This window comes from Mus pahari, chromosome 8, assembly GCF_900095145.1.
Source record: "Mus pahari chromosome 8, PAHARI_EIJ_v1.1, whole genome shotgun sequence".
NCBI lineage: Eukaryota > Metazoa > Chordata > Mammalia > Rodentia > Muridae > Mus > Mus pahari.
The window spans coordinates 68,958,505-68,971,580 of record NC_034597.1 but is presented as its reverse complement, the minus strand read 5'-3'; the positions used below and the strand labels follow the sequence as shown (position 1 = coordinate 68,971,580).

General features: G+C 42.7%; 1 protein-coding gene across 5 annotated transcripts in view; it reads left to right on the top strand.

Annotated features, from left to right (window-relative positions):
- The first annotated feature begins 3,031 nt into the window (after positions 1–3,031).
- Positions 3,032–13,076, top strand: part of Akap11 (A-kinase anchoring protein 11) — a 44,285-nt gene continuing 34,240 nt past the window's right edge. For 4 of the 5 annotated variants that reach the window (XM_029541360.1, XM_029541361.1, XM_029541359.1 and 1 more), the window contains exon 1: positions 3,137–3,230. The gene's annotated coding sequence lies outside the window, so the exon portion shown is untranslated. Of the gene's footprint in view, positions 3,080–3,136; positions 3,231–13,076 lie in introns of those variants that run through there. The other variant, XM_029541358.1, reaches the window with a different exon arrangement.

Genomic DNA, 13,076 nt, shown 5'->3' with positions numbered 1-13,076 from the left:
TGGGAACCTAATCTAGGTTTTCCAGAAGAGCAGCCAGTGCTCTAACTGCTGACCCATCTTTCCAGCCCCATAAACATATTTTTAAAAAATTAAGAATGGGAAGCAACATCTGCCACAAAATGTTAGATAGATGTTCAGTACACATTATTACTAGTCCAAAGTGAAAACAACCCATATGTCTAAAAAAACTATAAGATGCTCAATAAACTATGCTATATGCATAGAATAGAATCATTATGTCATAAAAAAGAAATGAAGTCCTGATACATGTTATAACCCTTGAGAACAATGTACTAAATGAATAGATTGACAAAAAGGACATATGCTATTTAATTTCATGAATATTAAATACCCAGATTAGGCAAGTTTATAGAAACAAAGATTATTGTGATTGCTTAGGACTGAGGGTGAGGAGATAGGGGATTACTGATTGCTAATGGGTGTTTTTTAAAAACGGGAGGACAAAGTCATTTTGAAAATTAGATTACTATGTTGGTGCACAGTTCTGTGAATATACATAAGACATGAAAATGCATGACATGTAAGTAATATTGGAGTAAAACTATATATATGTATGTGTATATATAGATGTGTATACACACATGCATATATATATATCACACATGCATATATATATATATATGCATGTGTGTGTATGTAAAAGATGTTTTGAAAGAATCTAAGAACTAAGAATACTATAGGTGGTCTTACATTACTTTTCACTTTATATCCATAGCATTCCAAACAGCTAGCAAAAGGGACCACAATCACTTCCCTGCTAGAGTAAGTTTGGATGATTTATGATCCTGTTAATATGTGTGGAAGGTAGAGTTGAGTCCTCTGTTTGTCTAAATTAGCAATACCAAGCAGCTGCTTCTATTAATCATTATGAATGCTGCAGATTCCAAAAAGCACTCCAAACTAGCCTTTAAAATAACCTTATTTGAAGGAGTGGGGAATTTTTTTAAAAAGGCCTTGTTAAAATAATACTTCTGACACATTTTCCCTTCTTAAAGAGTAAGGTGTTAACATTCAGATATTGCCTTGTTTTGATCAGGCCCATGGGAATGTTTTGGATGTGACATAGATTCACAGTGGCTCCAGAGGAAGGGACCATGGGGCTGAGCAGGTGGCCCTACTTCCGTTTTCACACCCCGAGGCCAGCATTTCTGCGGAAAGCATTCCTGGTGTCTGGCTCACAGTTACAGTCTCTCCGTGTGTGAGGTCCAATTTCACTTGGCCTGCTCAGCCCGCTGACTCTTACGTCTTTCAGAAAAGTTCATTTCCCTCTCTGGCTTACTCTGCCAGGGCAAGCTTGACAAAATAGAATTCAGTCTTAGCCAGCCTGTGTGGAGACCAAATGGCCTTGTTTTATTAGGAGGAAGTTGAAACTCAGGATCATAAAAAGGCTTGATGTGCGTGTGTCACTAGTTAGTGGCGTGTTTCATATTGGAAGACTTCCTCATTTCTTTCGTTTTAAATTAAACTTTTTATTTTCAGCCTCCAACCCCTCTTTTCTAATCTTACTCCAATAAATATCTACAAAGAACACTATTTTGTTTGTTTAGTTTTAACTTAGAGATGCGGCTACCTGTGTAGTGAAAATGGAGGACAAAAAGCCAAAGGTGAGAGAGGCCTCTCAGGCCATTCGCTTCTCAAGTAGTTTAAAGCAACGGAACGATAAAAATCTACATATTTTAAATACAAGTCAGCAGCCAGCACTTAACAGATTTTGGAGACTGTCAAGGTCATTGGAAATTGGTTCTCACAGGATTGTCTCTCACCTGGATGAGGTCCTTGCGGCTGCTTCAGCTTCAGTAAAATTCACTCTCTAAGGGAAGAACTTACTAGTTTTTTTTTTTTTTTTTTTAAAGCTAATTGTTATTGTTCTCCCCTTTAAAAAAGCAAGTCTTCAAAGCTTTTCATTGTAGACTGAACTCCCAGTTCTTTTCTTGGTTGATGAAGCCTTGAGGGAATCTAGCCTCTATTATCATCCCACGTTTATTTCTTGTTATTCAAATATACTAGATTAGATCCCAATTTGGGGCTTGTGAACTCTCCTACTTTCTGCTAGCCATGCTCTTCTCTCCCATTTTCGTAGGTCTGCTATCCAAATCACCTCCTGAATCTTTCCTCCCACAAGGGCACCACCCCCAAGCAGTGGCCCAGCTGTAACCACCACCATCAGATGATAATCTGTGAGTTAACACCTACAGATACCCCCCCCCCCANCCGCGCCCCAGATCTCAACAACCTAGTCTATTTGACTTCATGGTTCAATAGACAACCTGGAATTATGCCTAAAACGTGTAAGGAAAGCAGTCAAAAGCTGTTGAAGAGAACGAAGATATGACTGTACTCTTTCTTGTCTCTCTCCTCTAAAGAGGACAAGACAAGGAGCATCTACTTCAAAATGTCTTTCTCATCTCTCAGCCAGTTTGAGGACCGGATGTCCTTGAGGAGACCATGCAACATGACTGCAGGGATCCCTCCGATTTAAACAGGAGTCACGCAGCTTGTCACCCAAGGCTAGGCTTCTTGGTGGTCAAAGCCTTATTTTCCAATTTCAATGGCCCGTGGGGTTGGGAAGTGCACCACCCTTTAGACTGACTCCAGAGGTTCCGATTGGGCCCAAGGCCTGGTGCTTCCCCAGTGGTTTTCCCTGATGATGTTGGGAACCGGGCAGAACCATCCTGAAGGATGGTGCTGTGCTTGGACCCCTGATGTCGTGGGAAACCAGCCCCAGGAAGGTCTAGGGGGGCGGATGGGATGCCAGCATCCTGGGCTCGGGCGCTTGCCAGAGGAAAGGGTTAAGCCGTTCCCAAGGCAACGCACCAGGAAGCGCACAAGACGTCAGCCGAGAGTTCGTAGGTCAGCTCGGGGTTTAAAGCTCCCACGGGCCGAGGGCCACCTAGCCAATGGAGAGGGCGCCTCCGCGTCACGTGACGGGCGACCCGCAGCTTTGCCCTCCGGAGCACGTGGGAAGATATCCTCTCTCCGTCCCCCCCACCCCTTGTTCCTTTTGCGCGGGCTCGGCCACGGGGTCGTTCTCGCGAGAGGTGCGACGGCTCTCGCGAGAGTGAGTGGGCGGCGTGGGGAGGCGGCGGCGGTGGCGTCGCGGGCTGGGGCGGGCGAGGGGGAGCGCCGCTGCGCTGCGGCTCGCGCCACCGGGCGTTGCGGGCCGTGACGGGAGGCTGACATGCCCGGGAGCTGAGAGGCTGTGCCGCCGGGTGAGCAGGGCAGGGGACGGGGAGCCGGAGGAGGGCCGGGTCCAGACGCGGCCGGGCGCCGTGGCCTCGCTGCGTGGGGCGCGGGCGGGAGGACGGTGCACTTTGTCCTCCGCAGCAGCATCCTTCCCTGTCAGCGTCCGAGCCCGGGTCCCCGGCGCTGCCCTAACCCCAGATGCTGCTGTTTGCATTCGCTGTCAAGTCGCCTCCAGGCTGGCCAAGCATCTGAATTGCGCTATCAAATAGAAAATGGGCTGGCCGGACCACAGTGACAGTACAATCTAAGCCCCTGGTATGGCTTGGTGACAGTCCTTTTTAAAGCTCTGCTTACGGTCTTTAAACAGAAAAAAAAAACCCTATTAGTTGGAGGTGGCTTGGCTTTAGGCATTAAGGCATTTCGCGGTGAGCAATACTGCTGAGACACCTCGCTAATGGCCTTGGCGCATACTGGAGTTAATATTCGCAGTTCTTTATAGCCTTGTGATTATTCATTTGCCTCTAAATCGCTTGTTTCCTTTGCATCTTTCTCACCTTGTTAGCAGTGTTATTTATATTGATACTCAATTTTGTCATGTATGAAAATATTTAAAAATGAGGATATCAGGAAAGATGAAGTATTTATTCATGCAAAGGTGATTTTGTTTTCATGTCTTCGCGTTTGTTTGGTGTGCGTATGTGAGTGCGTGTGTGTGTGTGTGTGTGTGTGTGTGTGTTTGTGTGTGTGTGTGTGTTGGTAAAAGGCAGCCCAGTGCCTGGTATGATTGATGTCATTTTAAATAGTGCCACCTAATCTTTCAAACTATAGAAGCATTTTTTTTTCAAGGAATAACCTGGTTATTCATACTTAATTGGGTTTTCTAGGCAGAACTGTGAATCATGGGTTGGCAGTAAATTAAGCAAATTAGTTGTGTAGTTAGTAACTGACTTATGAGGGATAAAGGGATATGAGGGAATTGGGGAAGACAGTGGGTTTATAAGCTGAGCTGTGGCCAATATAGACAGCTACAGAACTGCTCAACTGATCTGCCTGGAAAGGAATTGGCAGTATATACTCTGTCCCCAGTGATGTTTCTCAATTGTTGAAGATACTGAAGTTGGAGCCCCAGAACTGTGGTGAGAGATTTGCTAGCCTTCTCAGGCCTCTGAGTTCCAGGGCTGCGTCTGAGAGAAAGGATGGTACATTTGATTTTAATTCCAAAGACTTAGTGTCTGGGAAAGGAAGTCAGCCAATTCAGATCATACCCAGCAGGTTGTATAAAGGGAAATTTCCAGTTATAAATAGGGGAATTCTAGTCACACAGGAAGATATGAAAAACTTAGGTGAATGGGCAAAGGAGATCACAAAAGTTCCCTTCCACTCATCGTGGCAAAGTGAGAGAGAAAGACTTCGTTGCTAGTCTTTCTAACTTGTGTCAAGGGTTTCAGACTTTCTGGGCAATGGTTGCTTTGTCTTGTGTTTGGAAAGCAATTGAAGTAACTTTGGATGGAGCAGTTACTTATGTAAAGTGTTTTTTTTTTTTTTTTCATTTTTTTCTTTTTGTGAAGTGGCCCCAGTAGTTTAAAAAAAAAAAAAAAATTAACCACTCAGAGAGAATGAGTGTTGAGCCAGGTTAGCGAACTCTTGAGTTTAGCTTGCATGGTAGTTGGACATACACTGGCATTCTGGCACAGTGAAAACATGCTTTACCATCTTAAAAGCAAATGGGGCAGATCCATATATTTTCATTTTTTTCTGTTCATCCTTACAGGAAGAAATTAATTGAACATGACCTCTTGGAGATACGCATTTAGAATGTATGATTATTGACTAGACTTGACAGAAGGAGGAAGCATACAGATTTGGATTAGCCTCTGCTTACTTGGTGCTTTTCCTTTGACCTTCCTTAATGGTTTGAGGAGTTTTTGGCTGCCAGAATAAAAAAGCTATTAGAATTAGCTTACTTTAAAAAGGCATTTGTCATATTGTTGGAGCACTGATGCTAAGGTCCAGTTTGTGATTCTAGCTCAGTGGCCTGGAGACCTCTTCATGACTCTCAGTCATGGTCAGCTTTCCACTTCTTGTCAGGTTGGTTGTAGTGTGGGGTAGGAAGATGGGGACTAGGAGATGGAGGGTGGGGAACCAGACTGTAGTCCTAAAAAGGACTTGAGCTTCTCAGACGGCTTCAGCAAGGTCTGTAGTTGGGAGGAGATGATGGATACCTATGGTGTACTGTTGTATCTTGGAGTTGGAGTTCTTCCCCTAAGCCCAGCATTTCCCTTGGTCTCAGCTACCTAGAGTTGTAAACTGGATTCAGTGGTCCCTTTCCAGGACAGGTTATCCTGGGTTTGTTAGGTTGGACAGGCTGCTTAAAGCAGTTTCTGTAATGGGCATGCTGATACCGTGAGAATTCTAGAGTCACATGTGTAAACTGTTTCTTTCTAGCTGGCAGATGGCAGTTATCGTGCAGAAGTATGATGTGTACTGTTTTGTTGCTGACTGTGGACTGGGCGTCTGGAGTGTTCAGAGAAGAAATTTTCATTTTTCTTTTCAGTCTAGTGCTGACCATACAATAGTTTAAGAATTATTTCTTAAAAATTTCTACCACCTGTGTTTTAGATTGCCACATAATTGTGGTTCCCCACTGCTTTCTTCTCCTTTTTACCTGCCTTGAACTGTTGATAGTAGATTATTCCTTTAGATTTTGGTTAATCTCATATTCTCTTCTACTGTCTTGGCTCAGCTCTAAATTCTGGATATGTGAATGAGTCTGAGAGTAACATTTCCAGGTTTAACATTAAGTAAATCTGTTTATTAGTTTATTTTTGGATACTGCCATCTTCCAACCATTGTGTAATTGGTGAAGGCTCTGCTTTTCTTTTCTTTTTTAAGATTTTATTTTTATTTATATGAGTACACTGTAGCCATCTTCAGACAAACACCAGAAGAGTGCATCGAATCCCATTACAGAGCCACCGTGTGGTTGCTGGGAATTGAACTCAGGACCTCTGGAAGAGCAGTCAGTGCTCTTAACTGCTGAGCCATCTCTCCAGCCCCTCCTATGCTTTTCTTAAGTTCAAACCTTAACTTCATATTTCACATTCTATCTTTTTAAATTGCTCCTTATATATCCTATTAGTGAATGGCCTCTGTGCAGGCTTATATGGGCTCTCCTGTGAGCCAAGCAGCACGTCTTGTGTGTCAGATTCACTCACAGTTTTGCTCCTCACAGCCAGGGGCAGAGACTTTCTATATCTGCAGTGCTTTTCAGTAATGTACTGTTAATGTAATGTAGGGAGTTGCAGGTGTTCCATGATTCCAAAATCTACCAGGATTTTGTTTAGAAACAATCTTGCAGAGGATAATGCATTATAATAAGAACATAATGGTATGGTCTTGACAGCATGATCACACTGACAGTAACTCTTTTTGTTTATTTGTTTGTTTGTTTGGTTTATTGAGACAGGGTTTCTCTGTGTAACCCTGACTGTTCTGGAACTCACTCTGTAGACCAGGTTGGCCTTGAACTCAGAAATCTGCCTGCCTCTGACTCCCAAGTGCTGGGATTAAAGTTTGTACACCACTACCACCGGGCTGACAATAACTCTTAAGGTTTTAGTTTGTGTATTTTCTTTTTGAAGTTGTATTTACAATCGCTTTAGAGGGAGTTACAGTTCATACTTAATATCTGTCAACAAGGCCCTGATACTTGAAATACCAGTGGCTGGCTGTGCTTAAAAGAGAAGCCAAACCTGAAATGTGGTTGAAAGATCAGTGACATTTTTCTATGGCTGTTTAAGAAAACAAATATGGTTACCTTCAAACAGTTCTTGTCTAAGTGCCCGGCTTGTCATTCGGTGATGTCACCTGTTAGCACATGTCCCTCAATTTCATATGCTTGACAATTCCTTCATCTTCCAGTTTGTTCAGTTCGGTAAGTATGGTTTTTGATGACTTTGTTTTTGATAAGGCCTTTGAGGAGTGCAGAGAGATAAGTAAGGCCTGGCCTTGGGTGTAAGTGAACTCTTGACTGAAAGGTTTCCTGCTGGTGTGTCTTAGGCACAGTCACTTAGACACTTAAGGGCTGGCGGGTGAGTGTTGCTAGTAGTAATGCAAGGCATAGATGTGTCCATTTAACTGTAATACAAGGCACCGTAGTCCTAAGTGCTAGAGTCAGCTTTGCTCCGCCAGGTACTTGAGATGACTTCTGGAGAGTTGATTTTCACAGCTGGGTAGGTCTGCTGGCATCCAGAGGACATATAGGTCCACCCCTTCAGCAAAGACTTGATCTAGCCATTATGGTGGTAAGAACAAGATGTATCTTGTACATGCAAGAATGGGTTGACTTAGGAGTAAAATATAAAAAACCAGAGACTATCAGAAAGCAAGTGTCTTAGTCATTGTAGAAATGTTCTTTCTCCTTAATATAACTGGCTATTGTTTTGGAAAGCAGGGGATAGTTGGGGTATTTTTAGATTTAGTAAGTCAAGCAACAGGTCTGTGCCTGAGGGAGGAACCAGCTTGTGAGTCCTGCCTTGCCATACTATTGCCATGCCATGAGGTGAGGTGAGCCTTAGCCTTGTCTCTGCAGGAGAGGATGGCATCACCCGTATCCTCCAACTGCTCACTAGTTTTGTTAATTCTCTTTGGTTTCTCTGATGGCCACTGTAGGGTTTATAGCTTTAGCTCCACACAGCCCTTTTTCACACAATACTATTTCATACGTGACATTGCATCTAATGGCTGCCTTCTCACTGCTCACCCACCACATCCTTTGTTCTCTCTGTCGTGCTGTTCATGTCAGTGTCTAATCAATTGCTATTTTTAACGTTATTTTTTTTTAAAGCAACTACGACTGAGGAAATACTCTTATATCTCTGTTTTTGACATTTCATCCTTCATTATTACTTTGGTAGGTCCAGGTCCCATCTGGTATTGTTTTTCTTTGCCTGAAGAACTTCTTTTCATAGTTAATTTCTTGTGATCAGCTGATGATGAATCCTCACAGCTCTTTGATTAGTGAGAAGAATTTTATTTTGTCTTAATCTTTGAAAGGTATTTTTTTATCATGTGTGTCTGTCAACACTTTCCCCTCTTTCCATTGTTAGAGCTGATGTCATTGCCCTGCTTCGGGCTGCCTAGGTGTCAGGCCTGCTGGCCCCGTCACTCTCCTTCCTCACTGCTGGGACGATGGACTTTTGTTTCTAGCAATGTGGTTATGATTCACATGGGTGGTTTTTAATTTGTTAAAATATTTATTGAATTTTCTTGGGTCTGCCATTATTTTCATCAAATTTGGTACATTTTAGACCAATTCTAGACTGCTTGGCCTTCCTGTTTTTGGTTCTATCCCCCACCTGACCTTTAGGACTCCATGTACCTACTTTTTTTTTTTTTTTTAATAATGCTTAATAGGTTCTGATGCTGCGGAATTGCCTGTTTTTGAATCCCTGTGTTTTGCTGTGATATTTTCTATTATATTATCTACAGTCTCACTTCAGTTCTAACCCTGCTGTCAGTGCATCTAGCATGTTTTTCATTTTAGAGATACCTCCCTTATTTTTGACGTTTTTATTAATATAGAAATTACACAGTGTCATGACAGTTTTGTACATGAATATAATGTATTAATCATATTCACTCCATTAACTTATTATGTCCTCCCACTCCTGGTGACTCCCTTTCTCTTTCCAGCTAGTCTCTTTCTACTTTGATGACTTTTTGATGACCCAGTGAGTTCCAGTAGGGTTGCTTGCATAATATAGGTGAGGAATTGTTTACAGGACTCTAGCTCCTCACCAGTGGCTACAACACTAAAGGAAATCTCTCACTGTCCCTCATCAACCATTTACTGCCCATCCATTGTTGGTGAGGGGGAGGTCTTGAGGAACCCTGTTCCATCACTACTTTTAACTGCCTATAAATCCTCAGGGAGGGGTTGAGCCTTGTGAGTCCCTTCTTTGAAACAAATGTCAATGGGCCCAGTTTTATGTAGGTCTGGTCTAGTTGAGTACAGCTTCTTTGAGTTCAAGAGTGCCATGACAAGTCATGTAGGGAGTACAGCATCCTCTCTGTTGATGTTCTCTGAGTTAGAAGGGTAATGTAGATCTCCTGAGCATTCAGTAGTCAGTTATTCTCATCGTTGTCTGGTTGTTAGGCTGAGTTTACCACTGTACATCATTGATTTGTGGAGCTAAACAGAGTATTTAGAAGATAATTTGGTGGGCACATCATTCTGTAAAACTATAGCTATAGCTTCCTCACTAGGGCCTGTGACCCACCAGCTGTCAGGGCCTTGGTTTGTAGTGCCAGATGTGAACTCCCTCTTGTTCCAGTTAGAAAGTCATTGGTTATTCCCATAATTTGCCTTTATTTCATCAGTGGGCAGATCTTGCCTGGCAGGTTAGTAATGTAGTACAGATGAATAAGCCTGTTGATGAAAATCCACCCCCAACAACCTACATAGCACCTTCCAGCACTATTAGAGCTAACCAGCAGGGAGGAAGCTTCTATTTCAGTTCCATGCGGTATCTTCAGTAATATGGTCTACCAGCAACCACCAGCAGTGGCAGTTACCTGTATTGTTTTGTTGACTGTAGAAACTCTTTGACTAACAACTCATAAGGAGGTATCCCACCCTGGCATTGAATTGTTCACTTAATAACCTATGCAGGCTGCCTCTTCATACTTAGTTTTATCAAGCATGTATATGGCATTTTTCATAATCTTTGGTTTTGGTTAACCCTTCACCTCATCCTCTCTCCCATCTCCCCATCCACTCCTCTCAGCTTAATCTGCTCATCTGCAGAGTTCCCCTTCTTGCATTCTCAGAAGTTCTGCTTTAGTATGGTGTCTTGTGGTTCTTCCTTTATTGTGATCATGTATTCTTCCCTCTTAACTGTATGGAGCACAGTATTAGTTGATTCTCTAGAGGAACATAATTTATTGAATGTGTTAATGTGTATTAAAGGGAAATTTATTAGTGTGGCGTACAGGATGTGGACTGGCTGGTCCAAAAGTGGCCGCTCCTAAAGGAAAAAAAAAAACCAAAGTCCAGTAGTTGTTCAGTCCTTGATGTTTAGTGTCTGGCTGGTCTTCAAGTCCATGCTGGAATCCTGCAGAAGTAGACGTTAGTATCAGTGAATCAGTGCCTCAGCAACAGGATAGATGAACTTGCCAGCAAAGGTGAGCAAGCAGGTAAAAAAGCAGACTTCCCTCTTTCAAGTCCTTTTTTTTTTTTTAGGCTGCCACCAGAAGGCATAGCCCAGATTTAGGGGGTGGGTCTTATGCCTCAGAGGACTTGGATTTCAGGCAGATCTTCTCACCTCAGGTGATTTAAACAAGGTGTGTCCAGCTACCTGGGTTTTCATTGATTCCAGACAAAGTTAAGTTGACAACCAGGCTTGGCCATCACATACCCTAACACTGATTCCATGGTTTCTCTGTTCTCCGTCCTCATCTCTCATTTTTTCCAGTGTATCAATTCTAGGTGTGCAGTTGTTGCCCATTTTTCTCTCCCTGTTAGATTTCTCTCCTTTGTATATTGTCTGCCCACCGTTGAGTTTTTCCTTATTGCCTCCTCGAAGTGCACTTTTCCAGAGAGCTGGCTGCAGTTGGAATGCTCAGTTAGATTCTGTAGGGTTGTTTCAAGGTCCATGTTTAGGTTTTGTTAGTGCTCCCAATGTGGGTGGCTTCTGTGGAGGCTGCATGCTGTCTGATGGGCTACAGGAGTGTTGCTTTTCCCTGCTCTGTTAGGGAGAGTTGAAGTATTCCTAACCCTGTTTGGTCCTGAGTGTTGCTTGGTACGCTGCTCTTGGATCCTTTCTCAACCTCAGATGCCCAGTTTGTATTTAGCTAACAGTTCCAGGAAACCTTCCTTCAGACCTCTGGAGCACTTGCTGCCATTGCGTTCTTCCTTTAATATGCTGTTCTATAACATGAGCCAGCATTGTCTCCAAGACTCACTGTGTTGTGGCCTGGAAGTAGCTGGCAGGCAGTGTTTCCTTTCTGAGGGATCAGATACACCCTGCATTGCTGCTGTCTGATGTTTGAAAAACCAGTGTTTTATATGTATGTTGTACTGATTTATTGTAGTTCAATGGAAAGTTAAATTTAACACTTGGCCATTTGGTACGTGTTGAAATATATTTAGAACATTTATTACATATCTCAAACACAGTAGAACTTGTTAATAAACTTAAAAAGACATTAAATGTAGGCATACCTACTTGAACATTTAAGTATACTTTGCACTTTAAGTTTTTTTTTTTTTTTGAGAGTCTTGCCTAGACCAGTCTTGACCTCTTAGTCCTGCTTCAGCCCTGAACCTAACATTAAAAATGTATGCAATCATAAAATTGTTTTTTATTTAGCAAGCAGTTGAGTCCTACCATTTTCAAATACAAATTTAATCCCCTGAGTCACAAAAGAGATGTGTACAGTGGACCCAAAGAGTAATGGATAAACCACTTGGAGAGCATAGAGGACATGGTGAGTAATGGGAAAGATGAGGGATGAGTCAAGCTTTCTTTAGAGGGCCTGGAAGATGCATGAAAAGTGAGTGGTCTTTAGAACATGACAGATGAGGGATTTGTAACTGATTAGCTGTGATCACCAGTAAGGATTGAGGGAAATCATGCTTGACTATAGAGTTGGTTTGCTGGTTTATAGTGAAATAACAGTGGAGAAGCTGTTATTTCACTATAAACTATAAGTAAAGAAGCTCTACTCAGGTTTTAAGCATACTTTTTAATTCACATTTGTTTATTTATTCAGGACACAGGGTTTTTCTGTGTAGTTCTAGCTGTCCTAGAACTCCCTCTAGGGATCAGGGTGGCCTTGAACTCAGAGATCCACCTGCCTCTGCCTTCCAGTGCTGGGCTTAAAGGTTGTGCTACCACACCTGGCTTTAAACATAGTTATTTTTATTAAACTATACTTAGCTTAGTCTGTTTTGTGTTGCTCTAACAATGCTTGAGGTGAGTTGTTTTCTAGAGAGAATAGATTTATTTAGCTCACAAATTTAGAGACTGAAAGTCCCATATTGAGCAGTTCCACCTTTTCAGCCCCTGGTCAGGGCTTTCTGGGTAAATCACTACATAGTAGATAGTATCATGGCCTGCGCGTGTGGGAGGGGAAGAGATTTCGAGTGGTGGAACTAGAAGCCAGAGAGCTGCTTTATAGCAGCCCTTGGAGTGCTTGCTGTGGTCCAGTGGGAGTGAGAACTGCCATGGAGCAGCACTAATTCATTTGTGATGCTGTGCCTCCAGGGCCTAGAGGTCCCCAGAGCCCCAGCTCTACTATTCCACCACCTCTACCACACTGGTGACCAGCTCTCTAGGATGTGAGCCTCTGGGGAACAGCCCGCATCCAAACCATAGCAGAGATACTTAACTTCCATGTCTAGTTAGAACGTTCAGATAAGAGGGATTCAAACTAAAGCATAGGACTGAACTGAAACTCTAAACTAGGAACTTAATCGTGTAGTTCAAACCACAGGTAAAGTATCTTTGGGAAACTAGAAAGAAAACCAATGGGGACAAGGAATAAAAAAAGTGTTAAGGCTGCACAGAGGCTTGAAGTGCTAGGATGGGGGTACCCATGGGGTGGGGGATAAGGGAAGGAATGTGGAGGGGGTGACCAGGGAGGGGAGCAGTGGGCGGGATGTAAAGTGAATTGATGAAATTGGATCTTGTGTTTGGTGTTAGAAACAATCTGATTTTCAAGTTGTCATTTGAGAGCTAGTGTAGAAGGGTGAGTCATGGGGTACAGTTACTGTTGGAAGGTGTTTTACACCTGAATCCTGATTATAAAAAAGGTCAAGTTACAGATGCTATTGACTTGAATGATTCTTAAGCTAAAGATAAAGTAGG